The sequence below is a fragment of the Macaca thibetana genome, chromosome 5 (assembly GCF_024542745.1).
Source record: "Macaca thibetana thibetana isolate TM-01 chromosome 5, ASM2454274v1, whole genome shotgun sequence".
Lineage (NCBI taxonomy): Eukaryota > Metazoa > Chordata > Mammalia > Primates > Cercopithecidae > Macaca > Macaca thibetana.
Genome location: NC_065582.1, coordinates 125,543,378 through 125,551,191, shown reverse-complemented (window position 1 = coordinate 125,551,191; position 7,814 = coordinate 125,543,378).

Here is a 7,814-nt window from a genome sequence, read left to right as displayed (position 1 = left end):
ATAAATGATGTTGGTTAAGTCACCCAGGCTATGGTATTTTGTTTTGACAGCTTGAGAAGACTAAGACAGACAGACAAACACACACACACACACACACACACACACAGAGAGAGAGAGAGAGACAGAGAGAGAGAGAACTGTCAATATATATTCTTATGATAGAAAATACATAGAATAAAAACTAGAATTATTATTTATTATTCTTAAGCAAGTCATGCCACTTCCCAGAAGATAGACTATCTATTTCTAAACAAGCTCTGTTTTATTTAGAGAAATGCTCTTATTTTTGATGTTCCTAAAAAAGAATAAGAACATATGTGCTCTCTTGTATTCTGTGGGATGTAAGAAATTTGTGAGTGGATTTTACTGTGGCCTCACAATTTCTGTCATTAGAAAAAGTCAGAAGCTAGGTCAGAAGCTTCTGGTCATCTTTGCATTGACTTCCTGGTCATGTTTGCATTGAGTCAGTATTGTCCAAACAAGGCATCTGTTGTCTGCCCCATCACAAAGTTAGGTAGGCCAGCTGTATCATCCAAGACTGTCCTGAGTATAGAAGAGCCAATCCTTCAGGCAATGGAAAGAATAAGTAGAGCTAGTATTTGTGTGTTGTTTGTGGTGGTCTACAATTTTTTTTTCTATTACAGTTTTTAAAACCAAGAGATCATCTTTCCTATAGTGCAAAGCATCCTTATTTTGGCACATATTTTTCATGGCAGCCATTGGAGCTGACCTCTGTGCTCTGTTCCTTTGTAGCCTCTGCTCTAATGCCCCAGTGCCAAGCCCAAAGACATGGGCTAACCTCACTGGAAGCTTGGGAGCATGTGTATGCCTTGCAGGTGTCCTCTTCCATCACTTGAAGATATTTGTGATTCCTAATACTCAACTGGATGGCTCTTCAAGTCACCAACCAAATTACTCCACCTAAGGTAGATGAGGACCTCTCCCCACACAAACAGGATGGACTCCCTCTGTTTGGTATTTACAACATCACTTATTTCAATTCTGATTTCAAATAGCTCCTTATTTCAATTCTTCCCTTGAGACTCTTAGCTGGGGTTTTAAGAAACCAGTCTCCAGAGCACATATATCAATTGACCGAATGAATAAAGATTTTTGCAACAAAAAGAACTGAGTGCGACCTGAGTGGAGATAGTAAATATGGAAAAGTAATTTGTTCATTTGTATGCAGTATTTTTCAGATATTGTCCAAGTAACTGCTTCACACTCTAGTGTTGAAGACATTACACAGCATACACATGAATTAAGTAAAATGGGCAAATGACTATTACTCTCCCTGTATATCAACCATCACACATAACATTTTATTAACATAAAATATTTCATTGGTAAGAAGATTCTACCTTTTCCAAATGATAAATCTCAAAATGTCAAAGTTCTTTTTTGGTGCCACCTATGTATTCACGTATTTATTCGTCAGTTACTCACAGGAGAGAGATAATTTGGATAATTCTAAACCAATTAAAGTGATACAAAAGCGACACCACCATATGAGACATTGGTAAGTCTGCCACTTTTGGACGTGCAGTTCTTGATGCTTCATAATTTGGAGAAATTTTTATTATTCACATTTTAAATAAAAATAAAATGAATCATGGTGATTTTCTTAAAGTGCAAATGTTCATGATTCAAATATTTATAAAATTCTATATACTATATATGCTATTTTGGAAGTCCAGGAAATTATTGTAAGTCAGGATTCTGTGATTTGTAGTTTAGAATATTTAAAGCCCATGGTATAAATTAATTTATTCATCTAATTTAATTGCATACTCACTATGTACCAGGTTACACTAAGTACCAGGGGAGATACATGGACTTCTAATTCCTTCTGATGAGAAAAACTATCTAGTTGGAGAGATATGTAATGAACAGATACCATTAAATGAGTCAGCTTTCAGGGGTCAGAACCTTGTGTGTTCAAATTCAAGCCCTAGGACTCAGATTGTTTATATTTAAAGTAGCTATAAAATCTACAATAATTATAATAAAATATAAATGTGGATATTAGTATGAATTTTTAAAAAAGAATGTGAGTGCTATAATAAGTCAGGTTCAAAGAGTGAAGGACCATCAGGAAAGAAATGACCAACTCTATTCAGAAAAGTTTCCTCAAAGAAGGTAACCTTTCAGCTGGATAAACAGATAAAAACGAGAAAGAAAGACATTCCAGATAATAGGAATCCATGTAGGGAGTCATGAAAAGCATGGTGTGCTAATGAATACTATGAAGTCCAAACTGATTAGGGCATTGAAGGCAGGAAGAAAAAAGAGATTGGAAGGGTAGTCAGGTCTGGACTTTGTAAAGTAATTAAGAAGAGCAAAGAGACTTGTTAGGTCAGAAGGGAAGGGTAGGAATGATGGGCTTCCACGTGTAGTTTCCATGTATCCAGCACATCTGTCACAAAGTAGCTGTCTTATCACAATCTCAGCTGCCCTTTCATAAACCAAATCCCTAAAATGCTAATAATAGTAATAAAAATAGCCCATGTTGCTAAATTCCAGGAGGCACCCTTCACATTTTATTTTACATTAATAGTGCCCTCTGATTTATGCAACACCAACGTGCACTCATGTAAAGTATATTAATTTAATCTATTAAAATTTAGAATAATGAGTATAGAAGCCAGACTGACATAGTTGCTTATTGTTCAATCGGTGCGCATGAAGATCCTTCTTAATGTTCACGCACCATCTGTTCCTGTGCAGGTCCAGGTACCATATCCTGTTGGTACTATCTTCTTTATTGTTAAATGCATTTCATTCCTGGCTGTCTATCTCCCATCTCAAGAAAAAAGTAGCAATGCTGTTATTACTCAAGACACAATGTCTCTTTGGAGGTTGTTCTTACTGAAACAAATAAATCTTCTTGCCTCTACAGTTCTCTATTACCATTTATTTAATTTAAAACTGGTTACATCATTACTTATGATGCTGCATCATCCATCATGTCATCCTCAATTCTGGCTTCCAGTGACTCTTGTGTTTTACTGATAACAAGCACAAATGCAAATCTCTGTCATGTTAAATTTACTACTCAGACTTTCTTAACATAAACAGAACAAAACATCTTTTGACCACATTTTCTCCTAAACTCTTAAGATGTGATCACAGTATTTCTACAATGTGACCTATTTTAATGTTACTTAACACCCCTGCCTTCCACACACAACCACCAACAGAAAGAATAAGTGAGGGGCCTAAGGTGAAACAAAAAAAGTGTTCACATTCCTCCAAGAAATGTTTGGCAGGACTTTAAAACCAACCCAGGGAAGCATAATGTAAGCACATCGATAGAGGTAAGGGAGGACATCCACTGGAAGGGTCCACTGGCATTGCAGACCCATGATCTTCAAAGTCCTTGGAAGAGATAGGTATGGTCACCCTCAAAGACTGCATGACAATTGATGTGGAGTCTGTAGAGAAATGGAGTGACCACCCTGGGTACCTGTGGCAGAGAACGCACTGGGTAAAGGATACCCGTCACCACTGCTGCTACCTTTATGAATTGCAGGCAAAGGTTACTTAGGTTGAAAGAGCTGCTGAGTGGCCCACACATACAGCTCAAGCCCAAAGGCAAGTCAAAGGCCAGAGCCCTAAACTTATCTTGTGTTCAGTGTGAATGAGCCACCCAAAGTCACCTGTCATAACTTCACAGAATATGGTAGGGCGAAAATGGAGCTGACCTACATGACTTTGGAGAATCATGTTTTGACTGGAAATGGTATGGCTAAAGACAAAAGGAACAGTACATAAATACTGCACTCTAGTTAGTAAATTTGACTTTCATGGAGGAATGGGTTTATAACTCTGAAACTCCTTTACATGCATCCTGAGGTGGAACAAATGGGTAGGTGAAGGCTAGACAGTGGAAGAGAAGATTTTTGCTGTCATCGAGGCAAGGGGGAAGCCTAGAATAAGTCCTGTGGTTCTGGATTAGAGTCAGAGACATCAGTATGCACTCATCATTAACCAGAAAGGTAGCTACATAGACACAGAAATAATTAGTTATGTATGTGTGTGTATTCAAATGAAGATATGAATATTAGTATTCATACCTACCTTTCTTAGCTCTGTTCCCCGAAATGGTCTAGAAGCAGTGATATCCCATGAGCAAAGAGAATACCTAGCACTCAGATTTTTGTAAAACCATTCTCTAATGAAGAGAACCAGGCCTTCCTTAAGAAATGGCCATTTCTAGGGCTGGGAAAGTGAAATATAAGACAAGCCTGAGGCAGCTTGCAGTGCCAGAAAGAAAACAAAGTATAGAGACATGTCAAAGGGATAGGGGAGCCAACCAAAAAAGATCCCCAAAGGCCAAACCTGGGATAGTTTGAGCAACTAAATAATGTGGCATTGAATTATAACCCAAAGTATATAATGAATATATATATGAATTTATACTGTCATAAATGAACAATTAAATAACAAATCTTTCTTACAAAAATATAAATAAGACATGTCGCTACTCCCCCTTTCAGGAACTCATCCTTCTCCCTGTCTTTCAGTGTGGGCTGGATTTCATGACTCACTTCCAAAAAATAGAGTATGAAAAGAGAAAAGTGATAACTTTACAGTAGAGAAACCTGGCAAACACCACCTTAACCAAGTGATCAATCTTAATATCCCCATGATAAATCATGTTGATATCATATCATGTACCTTCCAATATTATATGAAAACAACATTTTACACACACACACACGTGCACGCACAACACATCGATGTGCCTGCACCATTGGTACATTCTGGTGTACCAATCTTCCACACCATGCAGGAAACAAACAAACAAAAAAGCCAGCTAGCCAGAGTGGCGTGCTTGCCAGACCACTCTCTGAAATTAGAGCAGTGGGTCTGGCTTTATAGGCTTAACTGTCGAGTTCCTCCGGGATTCTGGTCAACTCCATAGGAAGCGGGAAAGCTGGAGCTCAGGGTTACCATATTTGGGGGAATCTTTTTCCAAAAGTTTTAAGTTCCTCTTTGGTGCCTGAGACTGGCCAGGGTGGCATTGCTATCGATACAGGGTGCCCAGATCCTGTCCTGTGTGGGTCCAGTTCAGTGACAGTGCTTTATTGAACATTTTCTAGGTCCGTCTCTGGGGCCTTTGACCAGCCAGGGCCCACTATCTCCATTTCTCTTTTTCTGAGCACTCTCTGACTTTTTTGATGATTGCAACAAATGTGAAAAAGAAATGTTTGATACATTCAATATGGACCAAAGTGGGGGCTGCTTAGGGACAGGAGAGTGGAATGGTGGGGAGTGCAGAACAGAACATTCCAGGAATAGAAAGAAACGCTTTGTAATTTGGTACTAGAACCTTTTGTAAGCACCACACTTAAAATGAAACTATTAAGCAGTGTTACTAAGAACAAGTTGTGGAATAGCATGTACAGTTTGAAACCAATTTGATATAAACTTTAAAAACACAAATTAATAAGGCTAAAATGACTAAGTATGTGGATTAATAGACAAAGATCTAATAGGCCTGTAAATTCATAGACAAAGGTTTGATAGACTTGTAAATTTATAGACAAAGGTATGATATGAGTTACCTCTGGGAACAGGAAAAAGAGGCCCAGAATGATGTTTTAGTGTTTTACAAGAAACGTTCACCCTCCCACTCCTCTAGCTCATCATTTCAGTAGACCTTCATCACTCCTTACTGTATGTTTCTCCAGGTGTTCTAATTCCCTCTTCCAATAAGGCTTCTCCAAACTTTTTACACTCTTTGGGTGTTGTTATTCTAAATTGTCTTAAATTTCTTCTAAGATCACTTCCCCCCCCCCGCCCCCAATTCTGTCAACCTCACTTATCATCATCTCTATCTCCTTTGTTCCTCAAAATTTCTTATAGTGTCTGAATAGTAAAGAAAAGCCATGTTTTACTTTTTTGGCTTATAAGTATTTAATAAATTTAACACCTACAGGACAAATGGCCCTGAAAATGCTATTGAGTGATGGTATAACATTGCACCATATGGGTGTTTTGTAATATTACTAGCTATTTTTTTTAATTTTTTTAATTTACATAGGTTATTGGGGAAGAGGTGGTGTTTAGTTACATGAGTAAGTTCTTTAGTGGTGATTTGTGAGATTTTGGTGCACCCATCACCCGAGCAGTATACACTGTACCATGTTTGTAGTCTTTTATCTCTCATCCCCTTTCCACCCTTTCCACGTGAGTCCCCAGAGTTCATTGTGTCATTCTTATGCCTTTGCATCTCATAGCTTAGCTCCCATGTATGAGTGAGAACATATAATGTTTGGTTTTCCATTCATGAGTTACTTCACTTAGAATAATAGTCTCCAGTCTCATCCAGGTCGCTGCAAATGTCATTAATTCATTCCTTTTTATGGCTGAGTAGTATTCCATTGTGTGTATGGAGATATATATAGATATATATATATATAACACTATAGATATATATAGATATATATAGATATAACATGTTATATATATATCACAGATATCTGTATCTATATCACATATATACGTGTGATATATATATAACTGTGGTATATATATGTGTGTATGTGTGTATATATATCACAGTTTCTTTATCCACTCATTGATTGATGGGCATTTGGGTTAGTTCCACATTTTTGCAATTACAAATTGTACTGCTATAAACATCTGTGTGCAAGTATCTTTTTTGTATAATGACTTAATTTCCTCTGGGTAGATACCCAGTAGTGGGATTATTGAATCAAATGGTAGTTTTATTTCAGTTCTTTGAGGAATCTTCACACTATTTTCCATAGTAATTGTATCAGTTTACATTCCCACCATCAGACTAGAAGTGTTCCCTGTTCATTGCATCCATGCCAACATCTACTATTTTTTTTTTTTTTATTATTATGGCCATTCTTGCAGAGGTAATGTGGTATCACATTGTGGTTTTGATTTGCATTTCTCTGATTATTAGTGATGATGAGTATTTTTTCATGTTTGTTTTCAATTTGTATATCTTCTTTTGAGAATTGTCTATTCAAGTCCTTAGTCCACTTTTTGATGGGATTTTTTTTTCTTGTTGATTTGTTTGAGTTCATTGTAGAGTCTGGATATTAGTCCTTTGTCAGAAGTATAGATTGTGAAGATTATTTTTCTCACTCTGTGGGTTGTCTGTTTACTCTAGCTGACTGTTTCTTTTGCCATGCAAAAGCTCTTTAATTTAATGAAGTCCAGGCAATTTATCTTTGTTTTTATTGCATTTGCTTTGGGTTCTTGGCCATGAAATCCTTGCTTAAGCCCATATCTAGAAGGGTTTTTCCAATGTTATCTTCTAGAATTTTTATAGTTTTAGGGCTTAGATTTAAGTTCCTTGTCCATCTTGAGTTGATTTTTGTATAAGGTGAGAGATGAGGATCTAGCTTCAGTCTCCTACATGTGCTTGCCAATCATCCTAGCGCCATTTGTTGAAAAGGTTGTCCTTTCCCCACTTTATGCTTTTGTTTGCTTTGTCTAAGATCAGTTGGCTGTAAGTATGTGGATTTATTTCTGGGTTCTCTATTCTGTTCCATTGGTCTATGTGCCTATTCTTATACCAGTACCTTGCTGTTTTGGTGACTGTGGCCTTATAGTGTAGTTTGATCAGGTAATTTGTTCTTTTTGCTTGGTCTTACTTTGGTTCTGCAGGCTCTTTTTTGATTCCGTATGAATTTCAGAATTGTTTTTTCTAAGGTAAAAGTCATGTTTTATATTCCTTACTTATACTTTTTGTTCTTTTATTCAGAATTATCATAATGTCAAAATATTATTTTGAATGTTCATAATCCATAACTTAGAAGAGTATTAAT